The following is an 18,931-nucleotide window of genomic DNA, read 5'->3' as shown; positions in this document are numbered from 1 at the left end:
AGGAATCTGACATCCTTCCATTTGCTCTTATCCTAGCTACCGGCTCCTTATATAATAATTGTACCCATTTTATAAATTTCTTTCCAAAGCCCATCCGTTCCAAGACAGCCCACAGATACCCCCATTCCACACTATCAAACGCCTTGGCGGCATCTAAAGACAGCACTGCTCTACACCGAGCATCCGGAGCGTCTGTCTGCAAATTCAGGAAAAGTCTACGTAGATTAACTGCTGTAGAGCGCGATGGCATGAATCCCGATTGATCCATCCCCACAATTTTAGTCACTACTCGCGACAGCCTATTAGCAAGTACTTTCGCTAAAATTTTAATGTCCGTGGTTAATAGAGATATCGGTCTGTATGAGTCAGGTTGTTTCCGATCTTTCCCTTCCTTGGGGATTATGACTATAACGGCTTCGTACATTGTCTGCGGTAAACGCCCCCTGATGAAACTATCCTGGAACACTTCCAATAACTCCGGCAGAACCGTCTCCCCATATGTTTTATACAATTCAGTTGGTATACCATCTATCCCTGGAGCCTTTTCGTTTGCCATAGAACTTAACGCTTCCTGTATTTCCTCTAGCGTAATTGGCTCCTCCAATCCCTCTCTCTCCTCCTCCCCCAGGATAACCCATGTCATTTCTGCCAGATATTCTGTCAGAAGATCCTCCGGATAGTCCACCTTCGTACGATACAGTTCCATGTAGAATGATGTTAACACCTCTAATATATCCCCTGTTTCTCCAACCAGAGTCCCGTGCACTGTCTGCAACTGATGAATGAACGCACTTTCCCGCATCGGCCGTGCCATATTTGCTAACAGTCTGCCCGCCATTTCACCCTCCTCATAGTATTTTTGTTGTAAAAATAATCTTTTATTAGCCGCTTGCTCCAGCTGATGTTCCCTAAGCAATTTCTGAGCAACCTTCCATTGGGCTAGTGTTTCCGCAGTGTTATTAGTAACGTGCCTCTCCTCTGTTACTGTGACCCTGTCTGTCAAATGTTGACCCATTTGTCGCGACTTAGTTTTAATGAGCGAGATCTCCCGTATATACACTCCCCTTATAATCGCCTTCATAACATCCCATAAAATATCCGTAGGAACCGTACCTTTATTAAACTCAAAGTATTCTCGCAGACTCATATTTATTATCTCCTCTCCCACTAACCGTATCCAGAACGGATTCAACCTCCAGTGCATTCTCAACCCCCCCATCTCTGAGCTTGTTCGGAGCTTAAGTAACATTGGGGAGTGATCAGACAGTGCTCGTGGTAAGTATTCCACCCCTTCCACACATTCCATCCCCATTCCATTATTAAACATTAGGTCTATTCGTGATAATGATCCATATGTAGATGATACACACGAATATTGCGTAGCAGAGGGCCATTTTGCCCGCCAAATATCTGTAAACCCAGCCTCCATCATGTACTTTCCGAATCTCGTCAGGCCAGTATCCCCCACCCCTCCCCCTTTTGGAAATTTATCCCACCCTTTGTTCATTATGTTGTTGAAATCTCCCATCAATATAGTCGGTATCATAGGCCACCCAGCCAGTTTCTCCAGCACCTCTCTCATCGGACCCACAGAGTACGGGGGAGGCACATATAACACCACAATTATACATTCCCAGTTAAACAATTTACAGTGCACCCCAACATATCTACCTGCCCTATCTTTAAAGGAATCTATACAGCTAAAAGGCACATCCCTATGAACCAGGAGGCTAACCCCCCTTGAGTATGTAGAGTGAAAGGAATGAAAACTATGTCGGATCCAAACCCTATGCGCTTGTTGCACCGTGTCAATAGTAAGATGAGTTTCCTGCAAACCCATCACTCCAGCAGACTGTCCTTTCAGGTATTCGAAGATAGCTCGCCTTTTTGTTACCTCTCCCATACCTCTCACATTCCAGGACAGAAGATTTACCCTACCCCCCATCTGAATCTTTTTTGCATTTGACAGTGGCTATTTCCATTACTCCCAGTGACAATCAGAGCGTACTGCGTTTCAAACTCCCTTTCCCTCCCAAACATCCCCCCTCCCACCACCCCCTCCCACTCAACTTTCCATAAACATACCCTCCTCAGAGGGCCCGGGCTGATGAAGAAAACTTCACCACTATGACCATACAGCTTCCCTTTCACATTGTAGAAATCCATCTGTTTCCACAATTTAACCTCCAAAACCAAGAACCTCCCGCCACCTTCTCCTCAATAAACAAGTAGCATTTTTATGACTCCTATATTCAATTCTGCCTTTAAACTGACAGCATCTTTCCTCTCCTCCCGCCAACAATGGGATATAGACATCATCTTAACAAAAATCAACATATAAATGCAGAAAATAATGCCTTATATTCTTGCGCAAGTCATCTTCCTTCCACCATAGCAGAGTCCCGACTTCATCCATCCATTTGTTGATCACGCCGCCGCTTCCGCCGGATCATGTCGTAGGCGAGCCTCGTGACTATCCAGCCACCGTAACGCACCCTTCGGATTTTCAAAGAACTGTACGGATCCTAATGCCGCCACTCGGAGCTTAGCCGGATACAACATGGAGTACTGAACTCGTAGATTCCTCAGTCGTCGTTTAATGTCCAGGAATTGCATCCTCCGTTTCTGTATCTCCGCAGAGAAATCCGGGTAGAACGACACTTTCACCCCGTTCACTCTTATATCTTGCCTTTCTCGGGCCTGCCGAAGAATCAGATCTCTGTCCTTATAATGAAGCAATTTCACTAGCACCGGTCTCGGTGGCCTCCCAGGTGGGCCCGGTCGTGTGGGCACTCTATGGGCTCTTTCCACCGCAAACAATGGGGTTAGCGATTCCTTGCCAAAAACCTCCAATAGCCATTTTTCGAAGAAGGCATCTGGATTGGACCCCTCAACTTTTTCAGGGATGCCCACCATCCTGACATTGTTTCGACGCAAGCGGTTCTCCAGGTCATCGGTTTTTGCTAAAAGATACGTAACATCCACCGCCACAGCATTCACGTCTCTTCTCATGGGCAGTATACTGTCTTCTAATTCGCTGACCCGACCCTCCACCGCTGTCGTGCGTTCCGACACTTTTTGAAGATCATGCCGTATTATGGACAAATCTTCCTTAATTCCCCCCACCTGGCAGGTAAGTTTAGCTAGCGTGCTATTGCTCAGGCTTACCGCCGAAAAAACATCTGCCAGCGTTGGGCCCGGTTTGTCCAGGGTCTGTACATCTCGATCCAATCCTCCTCCTGAGTCATCTGAAACAGTCTCCCCATTCTCTTCCTCCTCTGCCTCCATTTGCGCTCGCAGCGGTTCAAATCTGGATCCGGAACGGCCAGCCTGCTCCTTCCCTCCATCCGCCATCCTCTCCCTCTTATCACTTTTCACAGGGGTTTTTCTGGCAAAGCGTTCCAGCCGCGATGCCGCCGCCCCTCTCACATCCCTGCTCACTGCATAGGAGCACATGTCAGCGCCATCTTGCGCCCCCAGCTCACCGTCCTCTGCCGTCTTGGATCTCCTGGACCGGGTCATCGCAGCCTCCGATGCGTCCAGAATTACGTCTCCCTGATCACCACAGTTTCCCCTCTCTTCTCAGGTATGTCTCCGGTAGGAGAAGTGAGTCTTAGGATGATTCTGCAGGATATCGGCAGCGGGAGCTCCGGTTTATGCCTCCACTCACATGCGCTGCTAAGCCACGCCCCAGAAAACCCCTTTAAGTATATGTCTCACTGCCTGAATAAGATCCTTAACAGGAGGATGAGTGGTTCGTTTCTGTTACACTCAAACTCCGAGTCAGAGAGAGGGACGTCCCCTGAAGAAGCTGGTTCAGATATATCTTTCGAATGAAACAAATGAAGTACGCCTGCAGTATTTATGTCCAAAGAGGAATCAGAGGAAGAATGATATCTCCATGATTTGCATCCACCGTGGCCCGAGAGAGGCAGGCGAGATGATCAACGGCCTGGTTGAGGGAAACCGGTCCATTGGGGGGGTAATATGACATGAACCGTGGGAGCTGGGAAATTCTGCGGTGGTTTAGACAAAGGGCACTGAACACAGACTGGGTCAGCCTGCCCGCATGCAAACTTTGTAATGCACCGCGTACACGCAAAGTGCGTTACAATGGCAGGGGGGGGGGGGTTTGGGTCTGAGGCACTTAGCCCTTTGAAGACATATTATGAGCCTTTTACAAAAAAAAACACACACTATAGCCAATGGCTATGCTACCAGACTGGGTCAGCCTGCCCACATGCAAACTTTGTACTGCACCGCGTACACGCAGAGTGCGTTACAATGGCGGGGGGGGGGGGGTTTGGGTCTGAGGAACTTAGCCCTTTGAAGACATATTATGAGCCTTTTACAAAAAAAAACACACACTATAGCCAATGGCTATGCTACCAGACCCCCTAGGTGATGTGTCCCCTGTGAAACTGGAACTTTTTAAAACGCTGTATGACTTCAGTAAACCGGCTCAATGTACCATGGCGTTGACTAACGGTGATTGAAGTGAGAGTGAGTGAAGAGATTCTGAGGAAAACAGAAGACACCTCCGCTCCAGCCAAACCCATGCCGCGCTGGTTGGACAGGGCGGCATGTGGCTCAGGTCCCGCGAGGGGGCGTGGTCATCTTGCGGCCTAGCAAAAAACCGAAGCAGAATACCGCTGCTTGACTACAAAACGGGAGATAATGCTGAAAGTATGTTTGCCAGCCACATAAGTGTATGAAACCCCTTAGAAAGGATACAACACCTCAGAATAAAATACGCTCTATATCATAATGCCGTAAAGCCTGAACAGCTCCTTTCCTTTCCATAGCAGCTCCCAAAGGGCAGGGGGACAACGACCTTACCAGTCAGTCATCTTCAGGCGCAGTCCGTCACCACTTCAGAAAACCCACATACGTAGTATGGCTGTCCGGCACCCTTAACCGCGGATGTGGTAATAGTAGGGGACTAGATGACTAAGGCGGGGAACATCCACCAGAGAGGTGGGCATCCACTGAGGTGGGAAGAGCATCCACCAAAATGGAAGGCATCCACTATAACAGTGGGAATTCTTTCCGCTCAGTGCCTGCAGGGGAGTCATTAAGTGAGACACACGAGGGACTCGCACCCTGCACAATAAAAAGAAATAAAACTAAAATAAAAAATCTAGAAGAATTGCCTGCAGTGCATTACATGTCTGCCTCCTACGGAAACTAGGCTAAAACGGAGGAGTGCTCAGCAGAGGGTATAGCCCACTGGGTGGAGCCACACATTTTTTTTAATATTTACCTAGTGTCAGCGGCCTATACCCATGGTACTGTGTCCCCCAGTGAATACTTTAACAAGAAAAATTTAATTTAAACAACGATTTCTTTACAAAACATGACTTATGGTAAATCTAATTTATTTACTTATCTGTGATGTATCATCATCCATTTTAGATGCAGAGAATTTCAACATTTGTAAAATGCTAATTTTTTCATTTTTTTTTTATATTTCCAATTATTTTTTTTTAAATAAAGGGGAAACATATCGACCAAACGTTACCATGAAAAGCATCACAAGAAAGACACTTTCAGAATCACTTGGATAAGTAAAAAGCATTCAACAGCTATTACCACATAAAGTGACATGTCGAATTTGAAAAATGGGGCTGCGTCCTATACCAAAAAAAACGTCTTGTCCTTAAAGGGTTATTCCAAACTGAGACATTTATGGCATATAGACGGTATATGCCATAAATGTCTGATAGATGCAGGTCCCAACTCTGGAACCCGCACCTATATTGAAAACAAGGGTCACTCCATCTCCGTTTTGACTGGTAAGGCGGCCACTGACTGCAGATGCCGGGTGAGGACTAGTGGTGAGGGAACTGCAGTTGCGCTCGGCTTTCTATTCTGCTCTATATGAGTTATGGAAACAGCTTGACTATTTCCATAACTTTAATAGAATAGAATGAAGAAATCAGCGCGAATGCGCATCCCCCTCTCCACTAGTATCTGTCTGGAATCTGCAGCCATCGGCCGCTTCACCAGCCTAAACCGGGGTCAGGTGACCATTGTTCACTATATAGGTGTAGGTTCCCAGAGCTGTGTCCCGCATCTATCAGGCATTTATGGCGTATCCTGTGTATATAAGGTGTTAAATACTCCGCCACCCCTGCTAGAATGCTCTCCCCTAGCCCCTTCCATTCAGGTGACTTGCCAACATCTATTTCATGTAGCACAATACCCAATTTGTTTGCACTGACAATACCTTCATCAAAGATGTTCTGCTCACTTTTTTATCTTTCCTTTTTCCAAACTGATGGTAAACACCATTAAGCCTATAGCATGTCCATCTTTGTAACCAAATTTTTATTGTTGTCCCAATGCATCTGAAATAAAAACTAAAGCAATTTTTCAATAGGTCTTTTCCAATATTTTTGTTTTCATAGCTTCTATGCAGACAGTGGGGGATATTTATTAATGAACTAAAGTTTGTCGGAGTAAATGCACCAAATTTATAAAAGAAGGGCATATCAAGTTCTAATATGAAATTTATGCTTGCTATGAGCAGGTGTAGATTTGCGCAATTTTCTGTCAAATGTTAAATCTGTCAGAAACATGATGGCCACACCCTCTCCTGGTTAACACCGCCCACTTTTCTTGCCACTTTTCAAAAGTGATGAGGGGAGACAAAAATTGTTACGCAAATATAACCTGTGCCGTTACTTGCAACTTTTATATGCCACAAAACTGGTGCAAATTACCTAATAAATTCCCCCATATTTGAAAAATGGGGCTGCGTCCTCAAGTCCAAAATTGGCTATGTCCTTAAAAGGGTTGTCCAGGCTGGGGGCTGTTTTTTATGCTGAGGACTTATCCACAGTACTGCAGCTCTTCTCCTATTCAAGTGAATAGGACCAGAGCTGCAGTAACCCAGGACGACCACTATACAGAGGTCAGAGCCTTCTGCGTCAAGCAGGGACCCTTCCATAGCTTCCAATGCCCAGAGGCAGCCGAAAGAGCTGATCGGAGCGGGTACTAATACTAATATGACTAAAATTTCACAAAGTGATTGTAGTATACTGTGAATTAATTGTATAGGTAGAAACATATTGGAAACAGACTTATCGGCTTACTGGTGGAATGGAGGTCAATGTCTAACCTTTTACTTTTTTATGGAGTCAAAGTCCTATTGAAGTGATGTTTGTCAGTGTTTTGTACCATTTCGTTTAAGTAAGTATATGACAAAAATTTCACTAAGCGATTGTGGTTGAAGGTCCTATCACGCGGCCCGATATGGTTTGTTGATCGGCGATTTGTGGTTAAAGAGGCTCTGTCACCACATTATAAGTGCCCTATCGCCTACATAATCGGCGCTATAATGTAGGTAACAGCAGTGGTTTTTATTTTTCGAAAAACTATCTATTTTCACCAAGTTATGAGCTATTTTAGCTTTATGCTGATTGGTCAGCGTCATACACTTCTCTCCACAATGCCCACTTGGTCAAAAGTAAAAACACGCCCACTTGGGCATTAAGAATGTCATTAGCATATATCTAAAATAGGTCATAACTTGGTCAAAATTTATTGTTTTTCTAAATAAAAAAACACTGCTGTAATCTACATTACAGCACCGATCACATTATGTACAAGATAGGCCACTTATAATGTGGTGACAGTGCCTCTTTAAATACCCTTAGACCTTATGGCCTTGATATAGATTTTAAGATGCGTGGTGCTGGTTTGGGTTGAGGTGTCCCGGCTGGTCCTCCTGGTGTGCATGTCTCCTTATGCTCTCTCTAGGTTTAGACAAGTACTGACATTTATTCATTGTTTTTAATTATTGTGATTTTTTTCTTAAATCATATTTTCTGTTTTTTTTTAGGGATTCAACTTCCCCTTCAGCATCTGGAAGATTGATTCTCACCTCCGTTGGACACACGTCTAGTTTTTTGTTAAAATTATGTTTTTCTTTTCAGTGTGGCAACTGTACTCTATATCTTACACCATTTATACTATACCAGGACCGAAATTATATGTTGCAGTAATATTTATATTTATGGCGACTCATTAATAAATATATTATATACACTTGATGTCTCTGTGTTTTTGCATCCTGCATTAGAAGTGCCTCCACAACATTGGCATAACCATCCCTCTATAGTCCAGACACTGGGCGATGTGATGCTCGCTTGTGTAACCACGGGCGAACCATCCCTTGATCCTTTAGACCCCCAAGGAGAGGACTCCCTGTGACGGGTTGTGTCTTGAGACATTGGATTTTGGATTTTAGCAAGCTATTTGAACTTCTTTTGGGTTTCTCCCATATGCTTATTCCACAGGACTCAAGTGTCTTAGATGTACTTGTATTGTTAATTTCCGATCTCCACTACTAGATGTCGCCAATACCCTATTATATTGCAACATATGTACTATTTAATCTTTTTATCTGTAATGATAGGGGTAGGGAAACGGACAAGTGAGCCCTAATCTACCCGCCACTCTGTCCCTGCCTACTTGCAATGACCCGCCCTAGGCGACGGGGTACAACTGGGCGGCGGTCCCTATGCTCAGTAAGTGCACGAGACAAACAGACAAGGGTACACAAAGCTAAGGGAAATTGGGCAGTTGCCCACGGCAACACCGTGAGCAACAAGAGAGGTGAACGAGCCGAGTCAAACCAGGAGTGTACGAGGTACCAAACGCAGAGCTGGAGAGTAGTCAGTAAGCCAGGGTCAGTATGGAGCAGGATCAAATAGTCAGAAGCTGTAGCTGGGCCAGGAAACCACACGAGAAGAATCACAAGCAAAGGAGGAACAGGAAAGGCAGGTATAAATAGACAGAGGGCGGGAGCTAGCTGAGTCTGGCCAGGCTGCGATAGGCTCTCCCACTCCTAAGCCTGCCAGCCTGAGTGGTGGAAGCTGGAGTCAGTCTCAGAGACATAGACTCGGGTGCCGACTGATTACCTATGGGCGTTAACCCCGAAGCTGTGCCTGGAAGATCCTTTACATTATCTCTATATTTTATCAAAACGTTGCCTGCCTGTGGGGTGATTAAAACACATCACCTTTTTCAACTATTTCCTTGGAGTGCTGTCTCTTTATTTGAATTTTTGTATCTACAAGGGTTCCTAGCCTCAACCCAGGAGGTTTGCACCCAATTATAATTATATGTTAGGAGTATGGAATTGGGTAGCGTTAAGTGTAGGGCGTTAGTTAAGGGGGCAATTAGTTAGAAATAGTTAGGGCTAGTGTTATGGAACATTTATTAACGTTAGGTTTATAGTGTGGTAGTTTTAGCGTTTTATATATATATATATATATATATATATATAAAATAGTGTAGCGTTTAGTTAGCGTTAGACTTAGGGCATTAGGTAGTGTTAAGTGTAGGGCGTTAGTTAGGGGGGCAATAAGTTAGAAATAGTTAGGTTGGTAAGATTAGCATGGCTCAGCGTCTGTATACGGTAGAAGAGGCCTACACCATGAGTGCTCGGATACAGAAAGTGCGAGTGAGACTGATGAGCAATTTTTCATTTGGTCATCGTACACAAGCACCAGTGACGAGGAGCCACAGCCAAGGCGCCCCAGGCACGATTGTCCACTTGGCACTAGTGCCATTGATCCTGATTGGGTGCCCACGGAGTCATAGACCCAGTGTGTTCCAGAATTGAAATCTGTGACGGGCATCCAAAATCGACAAGGAGGCACTTTTTAAAAATATTTCTCTTAGAGGAATTATTAGTCTTAATGGATGAGCAGACAAATTTATACGCTGCTCAATTTATTACGCCAAAAATAGCGTGTGGCAACCAGTAGTTGTGGCAGACATTTTAACATTTTGGGGCCTCCTATTGAGCATGGGTTTGGTTGAGAAACCCACAATTAGGTCTTATTGGACATCTGATGTCTTGTACGACACACCTTTGTACAGGGAAGTGATGACAAGGCAGCGCTTTGAGACCATACTGCGCTTCCTTCATTTCGTGGAGAACACCCTTTGCCCACCCCGCAGTGACCCCAGCCATGACCGGCTTTTTAAAATTAGGCCACTTTTAAATTATTTAAATGGCAAGTTTTCACAGACATATACCCCCGAAAAAAATATTGCCGTGGATGAGTCCCTGGTCCTTTTCAAAGTCCGGCTTCAATTAAGGAAATATTTGCCAAATAAGAGGGCCCAATTTGGGTTAAGAATTTATAAATTATGTGAGAGTAACTCGAGCTACATATTTAGGTTGTATGAAGGAAAAGACTCCCAAGTTGTCCCTCCAGAATGCCCCCCTTCACTCAACATCAGTGGGAAAATTGTATGGGACCTTTTGCACCCTCTTTTTGATAAGGGGTACGACATATGTGGACAATTTCTATTCCAGCATACCCTCTTCAGGTGCCTGTCTGAGAAAAAAAACATGGCCTGTGGCACCATACGCCACTATCAAAAAGGCCTGCCAAAGTCCCTGGTCAAGCAAAAATTAAAAGCTGGGGAAATCAGCGGACTTTGTAATCAGGACTTGCTACTTGTCAAATTCCGTGACGAGAGATATCCTGATGTGAACATCAATTCATCTAGACAGCAGCAGTCACATTCCTGTATGCAGGAGTAGTAGTACTGTCCGTAAGCCTGTGTGCACACAGGACTACAATAAATATATTAGTGGGGTGGACCTTTCAGACCAGATGCTGCAGCCCTACAGCGCCGTCCGGAAATCCCGGATATGGTACAAGAAACTGTCCGTTCACCTCATCCAAGTGTCCCTATAGTATTAATTTGTGATTTTTAGAAAGGCGGGGAACCAGAGATCCTATCTTGAATATCAAGAAAAGGTGATAAAAAAATCTTATATTTGGAGACCAGGCCCAGGGGAGGAGTGGCATCATCAAGTCAAGCCAGCAGAATTGTCCCAGGACAACATTTCCCATCCGAAGTGCCCCCTACTGCCAAAAAAGCAGACCCCAAAAGAGATGTTGCGTATGTTCTAAAAACAGAACACAGAGGGAAACCAGTTACCAATGCGACACCTGCCCAGAGAAACCAGGGCTCTGCATTAGGGGATGTTTCCGGGTGTACCATATAAACCTAAATTTACAATTTGATTTTAAATATTTTTTATAGCCTTTATGCACTTTCTGAAATTTTTCTAAATTTAGATATTTTTTTTTAACTTCACCTTTTATTACACTATAGCTCACATATAAATTGGAATACAAGAAAAACTCCAATATAAAAAATAATAATTCTCACTATATCCCTAGATGAACACCATTATGGAAAGATCCCCACCAAATTACGTATCTGTAAAAAAAAATATTTACACTACCTTTGCATTAATTCCTGCAACAAAATGTCGCCTTTAACTACTCACTACACCCCTAGATGAATACCTTAGGGGTGTAGTTTTCAAAACAGGGTTACTTTTGGGGTGTTACATCGTTGTGCCAGCTCAAATCCTTTGTAAAGAAGGAGTGAGGTCTATAAGTTATTAACCCCTTAAGGACGCAGCCTAGTTTGGGCCTTAAGGCTCAGAGCCCATTTTTCAAATCTGACATATTTCACTTTATGTGGTAATAACGTCGGAATGCTTAAACCTATCCAAGCGATTCTGAGATTGTTTTCTCGTGACACTTTGGGCTTCATGTTCGTGGTAAAATTTGGTCGATATATTCAGTCTTTATTTGTGAAAAATTGCAAAATTTAGAGAAAATTTACAAAAAATAGCATTTTTCAGAATTTAAATGCATCTGCTTGAAAAACAGACGGTTATACCACCCAAAATAGTTACTAGTTCACATTTCCCATATGTCTACTTTTGATTGGCATCGTTTTTTGAACATTCTTTTATTTTTCTTGGACGTTACAAGGCTTAGAACATAAACAGCAATTTCTCATATTCTTAAGAAAATTTCAAAAGCCTTTTTTTGAAGGTGCCAGTTCAGTTCTGAAGTGGATTTGAGGGGACTATGTGTTAGAAACCCCCATAAAACACCCCATTTTAAAAACTAGACCCCTCAAAGTATTCAAAACAGCATATAGAAAGTTTTTTAACCCTTCAGGCATTTCACAGGAATTAAAGCAAAGTGGAAATTAAATTTGCAAATTTCATTTTTTCTGCTGAATTTCAATTTTATTCAATTTTTTTTTAGTAACAGAGAAGGTTTTACCAGAGAAACACTACTAAATATGTATTGTCCAGATTCTGCAGTTTTTAGAAATGTCCCACATGTGGCCCTACTGCGCTCGTGGACTAAAACACAAGCCCTAGAAGCAAAGAAGCACCTAGTGCATTTTGAGGCCTCTTTTTTATTAGAATATATTTTAGGCAGCATGCCAGGTTTGAAGAGGCGTTGAGGTATCAAAACAATGGAAACCCACCAGAAGTGACCCCATTTTGGAAATTACACCCCTCAAGGAATTCATTTATGGTTTTTGTTATCATTTTGACCGCACAGTTTTTTCACAGCACCTATTTGAATTGGGCTGTGAAATGAAAAAAATGATATTTTTTCCAATAAAATGTCATTTTTGATCAAATTTTCTTATTTTCACAGGGAACAACATACCCCATTTTGTTGCCCAATTTGTCCTTAGTGCGGCAATACCCCATTTGTGGTAATAAACTGCCGTTTGGGCCCATGGGAGGGCTCAGAAGGAAAGGAGCGCTATGTGTTTGTTGGAGTCCAGATTTTGCTGGATTGGTTTTCGGGTGCCATGTTGCATTTGCAGAGCCCCAGAGGTATCAAAGCAATGGAAACCCACCAGAAGTGACCCCATTTTGGAAACTACACCCCTCAAGGAATTCATTTATGGTTTTTGTTATCATTTTGACCGCACAGGTTTTTCACAGCACCTATTTGAATTGGGCTGTGAAATGAAAAAAATTATATTTTTTCCAAAAAGATGTCATTTTTGATCAAAATTTCTTATTTTCACAGGGAACAACATACCCCATTTTGTTGCCCAATTTGTCCTTAGTGCGGCAATACCCCATTTGTGGTGATAAACTGCCCTTTGGGCCCATGGGAGGGCTCAGAAGGAAAGGACCACCATTTGGCCTACTGGAGCTTTTCTGGTGCTAAGTCATGTGTGCAGAAGCCCCTGAGGTACCAGTACAGTTGAAACCCCCGAGAAGTGACCCCATTTTAAAAACTACACCCCTTAAGACATTCATCTAGAGGTGTAGTGAGCATTTTGACCCCACAGGTACTGTGTAAAAGATAATGCGCAGCAGATGGTGCAGTGTGAGATTTGCAATTTTATATATGTATATGCCATTTCAGTGTCCAATATAGTGTGCCCAGCATGCGCCACCGGAGATATACACCCCTTAAATTGTAATGTGGGTTCTCCTGGGTACGACAATACCCTACATGTGGCTGTTATCAGCTGCCTGGGCATACGGCAGGGCTCAGAAGGGAAAGATGAGGGGGGTAAGCTGTGCGGAGTGCATCAGGGTAAATTGAAAATCAAGGGATGTATGATACATTTTAAAACAATCTTTTATACAGAGCCCTGGTTTTTCGGGACACGTGTCACATTGGTATATTGTGTTCTTCCTTATCCCCCTCTTATAGCAGACTCTGCACCTCTTTTGACTCTTTCCCTTTCCACCGGTTTGGGGACCTTCTCCTGGAAAGTGTTGCCCTGGTACGATGCGCCCCCCCCTTCCTGGACCCTAAAGATTAGATCTTGAAATTCCAGGAAAGTTCCCCTCTGGCCTGCACATCGACGTAGCACATACGCATTGTACAAAGCCATCTGTATGATGTGCCCGGCCAGCTTCTTATACCTCACCGCATGGCGCTGTAGGGCTTCAGGACTTGATTTGACAAGTCCATCCCTCCCATGTACCTATTGTAGTCCAGGATGCAGTCTGGTTTGGGGGTGGCCTTTCCTTCATATATCCTAAATCTGTAGGTATACCCTGATGCACTCTCGCAGCTTATACATCTTCACGCCATACCTTGCCCTCTTACCTGGCAGGTACTGGCGGAATTGAACCCTCCCTTTAAAATGTACCAGGGACTCATCAATAGAAAAACACTTCTCGGGGGTGTATGCTTGGGAAAACCGGGCACTGGAACGGTCTAATAGGGGTCTCCGTTTATACAAACGGTCAAAACTGGGGTCATCTCGGAGTGGGCACGGCTCATTATCAGTATAATGTAAGAAGCGAAGTATTGCCTCATTTATTTATTTTTTTAGGTTCCAGTTCATTTCTGAAGTTGCTTTGAGGGGCCCATATATTAGAAACCCCTATCAAACACCCCATTTTAGAAACTAGACCCCTCAAAGTATTCACAACAGCATTTAGAAAGTTTATGAACCCTTTAGGTGTTTCACAGAAATTTAGAGCAAAGTAGAGGTGACATTTACTCTTTTTATACCATTTTTTTTATAACACAAAAGGATTTATCAGAGAAACGCAACTCTTTACTTCTTGCCCAGATTCTGCAGTTTAGAGAAATATCCCACATGTGGCCCTCGGGCGGTAATGGACTGAAGCACCGGCCTCCGAAGCAAAGGAGCACCTAGCGGATTTTGAGCCCTCTTTTTTATTAGGCACCATGTCCGGTTTGAAGAGGTCTTGTGGTGCCAAAACATTGGAAACCCCCCAAAAGTGACCCCAATTTGGAAACTAGACCCCTTGAGGAATCCATTGTAGTTTTCATGGGGTGCATGCGGCTTTTTGATCAGTTTTTATTCCATTTTTAGGTGGCGTGGTGACTAATAAACAGCAATTCTACTATTGTTTTTGTATACTTTTTTTTTTACAGCGTTCACCGTGCGCTATAAATGATATATTAACTTTATTCGGCGGGGCGATACGATCACGGCGATACCAGATGTTTATAGTTTTTTTTTATGTCTTATGGCGTTTGCACAATAAAATACGTTTTGTAAACAATCATTCACTTTTTGTGTTACCTTATTCTAAGAGCCATAACGTTTTTATTTTTCAATCAATAAAGCCGTGCGAGGACTTATTTTTTGCGTAACGAACTGTATTTTCCATCAGTACCATTTTTAGGTACATGCGACTTTTTGATCTCTTTTTATTCCATTTTTTGGGAGGTGAAGTGACCAAACAATTGTGATTGTGGTACGGTTTATTAATTTTTTTTTTTACGGCGTTCACCGTGCGGGATAAATAACAAAATAATTTTGTAGTTCAGGCCGTTACGGACGCGGCGATACCAATTATGTATAGTTTATTTGTTTGTTTATATATTTTTATTAATAATAAAGGCCTGATAAGGGAAAAAGTGGGACTTTTACTTTTATTACTTTTAAAACTTTTATTTTCTTATTTTTACACATCTTTTTTTAACTTTTTTTTTACTTTATTACTTTGTCCCACTAGGGGACATGAGGGCAGGAGGCCCTGATCGCTATTCTAATACACTGCACTACATGCGTAGTGCAGTGTATTAGAACTGTCAGCTACTCACTGACAGCAAGCATAGTGGGTCCTGACGTTGTCAGGACCCACTAGGCTTCCGTCTATGGCATAGCCGGACGCCATTGTTTGGTGTCCGGTTGCCATAGTCACCATCGCCGGCCGCTATCGCGTAGCAGGCCGGCGATGGCAGCTTAACCCCTAAAAAGCCGCGATCTCTATAGAACGCGGCTTTTAAGGGGTTAATCAGCGGGGACACAGCGATCGGTCCCCGCTGTAGGAGCTGTGACAGCTGCTGAACAAGACAGCAGCGTCACAGCTCCTGTATGTGTCGGGAGGACGGCCGAAACGGCCGTTACTCCCGAGACGTACTATTACGGCATGGAGCGCGAACGATACAGCTGCCATGACGTAATAGTACGTCAAGGAGCGGGAAGGGGTTAAAGATAAAATTATGTGCTGAAAACCAGAGGGGTTCCTGTCATTTTGGGCCCCGCCATGCGGCCAGGCAACGGATTACGTCCTAAGTGGGGGTATTTTTGAAAACAGTAGAAGCAGCGCAATAAATGTTGGGGTGCATTTTCTCAGTTTCATGTACTGTGTACGAAAAATATGTCCTATAAATGACACATTTGTGGGGAAAAAAAAAAATTAATTTGATTTTGTACGCGGTTTTTGCATTAAATTCAGCAAAGAACTGTTGGGTCAAAATACTCACGACACCCCTAGATAAATAACTTAAGGGGTCTAGTTTTCTAAATGGGGTACTTTATGGGAAGTTTCTATCGTTCTGGAAGCTCAAAGCCTTTCCAAATGTGCAGTGGGGCCTAAAACATTTTCTAGCAAAATAGGTGTCCTGGAAGCCTCCAGGTGCTCCCTTCCTTTTGGGCCCTGCCGTGTGTCCAGGCAGCGCATTAGGGCCACAATGGGGGTATTTTTGAAAACAGGAGAAACAGCGTGATAGATTTTGGGGTGTGTTTCTTCATTCTCATGTTCGGTTTACAAAGAAATTTGTCTTTAAAATGATACATTTGTGAAAAAAGTGTAATTTTTTTTTCACGTGCTTTGCATTAAATTCAGCAAAAAACTGTGGGGTCAAAATACTCACAACACCCCTAGATAAATACCTTAAAGGGGTTGTCCACCTTTCCTACAACTGATGACCTATCCACCAGATAGGTCATCAGTATGTCATCAGCGCAGGTCCGATACACGGACCCCGCACCGATAAGCCGCCCCGGTGTCCTGCACCGGATGTTGTGGCACATAATGCTATGTACAGAGCCCGGAAGCAGTTGGCTCCGTACATAGCATAGCGCCCGTGCTGCAGAACTGCAGGTCTGCTCCTATTCACTTGAATAAAAGAGCTGCAGTACTGCAGCTCAGCCGCTATTCCGTGGGCGGCGCTAACTGCTTCCAGCTTGTACGTCCATTGCACGGAGGCACCGGACCAGCTGAACTGTGCGGGGCACGGGTGTCAGACCCCCACAGATCTCGTACTGATGACCTATCCGGTGGAAGAAGCTGGACCCCCTTTAAGGGGTCTAGTTTTTTTAAATGGGGTCATTTATGGGGAGTTTCTATTGTTTTGGCAGCTCAATGCCTCTTCAAATGTGCAGTGGGGCCTAAAATATTTTCAAGCAAAATAGGTGTCCTGAAATCCATTGGGTGCTCCCTTCCTTTTGGGCTCTGCCGTGTGTCCAGGCAGCATATTAGGGCCACAATGGGGGTATTTTTGAACACAGGAGAAACAGGATGATAGATTTTGGGGTGTGTTTCTTCATTCTCATGTTCGCTTTACAAAGAAATCTGCCTTTAAAATGATACATTTGTGAAAAAATTTAAATTATATTCTTTTACACCTGCTTTGCATGAATTCCTACAAAAAAAAACTATGGAGTCAAAATACTTACAACACCCCTTAATACCTGAAGGGGTGTCGTTTTCAAAATGGGGTAATTTATGGGTGTTTCCATCACTCTGACACCTATGAATCTCATGAAACTTGGCTTGGTGCAGGAAAACAAAATGTACTTACAAATTTATAAAATCATTATTAAATTTGTAAGTCTTCTAAATTTATCAAAATCTATAAATAAATTTTTTTCAAAAGTGCAGCCAAAATGGATTTAAGAGCTAGAAATATATAATAAAAAAAACTTGTACAGTATGTATGAACATATGTCACATATTGCAGTTCAAACTAAGGAAAAATGTACATTTTTACAAACGGTTTTACATTTTTGTATTTTTTTATGAATTTACGCAAATCGTATCAGTCTACTTTTACCACTAAAATAAAGTACAACATGTGACGAAAAAAAAATAATGTCATAATTACTTGGATATACAAAGCTTTTGCAGAGTTATTCTCTGATAAAGTCAGACATACCAGATTTTCAAAATCTGGCTTGGTGATTAAGTGACAAAGAGGCCCGGTCATTAAGGGGTTAAAGGCTTAGGAACCTTTGCAGGTGTTTTGTGTTGATTAGAGTGTGACACCATGAGTCTACAACCCCCAACTTTTACCCAATATTCTAACTTTTCTGAAAGAATAGATTTTGGGTTTTCATTAAGTGTTAGCCATAAGCATCATCACTAAAAAAAATGCTGGAAATAGATCACTCTGTGTGTAATGAATCTATATAATATATGAGTTTCACTTTTTGAATTGAATTACTGAAATAAATTTGAACTTTTTGATGATATTCTAATTCATTAAGAAGGACTAGTAATAAATATATATATATCAGAACAGAAGATACAGCAGCACCGGGTTAGAGGTGTGGGTGCAAGCCCATGGGAGCAGACCAAGTTCCCAGTTATACAGCAATCCAAAAAACAGGCAGCACACCACGGTGTATATATAAAAATAAAATTGGATTAGTCCAGTTCTTCCAGAAATCCCTAGTAGATATAAAATGTGGGATTAGACATTTTGCTCACAGCTTCTACATACAGAAGAAGCAAAAGAGCTATGAAACGTATTTAGAAGTCTATTTCCCCATTGCATCTATTGCTCCTCCTATACTGCCAAAGAAAACTATGAATACTAGCATAATAAAAAGTACATATAACGATTCCAGCATTAATAATGCAAAAACAAAAAAAAAGGGATGGCTCCTTTGAATTGTAAGGGTATGTGCACACACACTAATTACGGACGTAATTCGGGCGTTTTTGCCCCGAATTACGTCCGAAAAATGCGCCACGATAGCGTTGACAAACACCTGCCCATTGAAAGCAATGGGCAAACGTTTGTCTGTTCACACGAGGCGTATATTTACGCGCCGCTGTCAAATGACGGCGCGTAAATAGACGCCCGCGTCAAAGAAGTGACCTGTCACTTCTTGGGGCGTAATTGGAGCCGTTATTCATTGACTCCAATGAATAGCAGCGCCAATTACGTCAGTAATGGACGTGGCGTTCAAGCGCCTGCACATGCCGTTACGGCTGAAATTACGGGGATGTTTCCTCCTGAACATACCCTAATTCTATTCTCTGCTGCTAGATTCACCTACTTAGCAGTTAGTGTAGTTACAGCGTTCTGCAGCCGCTGGCTTCCATTGCACT

General features: G+C 43.1%; 1 protein-coding gene and 1 long non-coding RNA gene across 2 annotated transcripts in view; one reads left to right on the top strand and one right to left on the bottom strand.

Annotated features, from left to right (window-relative positions):
* Positions 1 to 8,052, top strand: part of LOC142657951 (uncharacterized) — a 35,893-nt gene extending 27,841 nt beyond the window's left edge. Inside the window, exon 2 of the long non-coding RNA XR_012850008.1 lies at positions 7,847 to 8,052. This is a non-coding gene — a long non-coding RNA (uncharacterized LOC142657951). The remainder of the gene's footprint in view (positions 1 to 7,846) is intronic.
* The window catches only part of SLC25A38 (solute carrier family 25 member 38), a 107,691-nt gene that overhangs the window by 64,645 nt on the left and 24,115 nt on the right, over positions 1 to 18,931 (bottom strand). The window lies entirely within an intron of this gene.

This window comes from Rhinoderma darwinii, chromosome 7 (assembly GCF_050947455.1).
Source record: "Rhinoderma darwinii isolate aRhiDar2 chromosome 7, aRhiDar2.hap1, whole genome shotgun sequence".
NCBI lineage: Eukaryota > Metazoa > Chordata > Amphibia > Anura > Rhinodermatidae > Rhinoderma > Rhinoderma darwinii.
The sequence above is the reverse complement of the archived record's forward strand: the minus strand, read 5'-3'. Positions and strand labels throughout refer to the sequence as shown.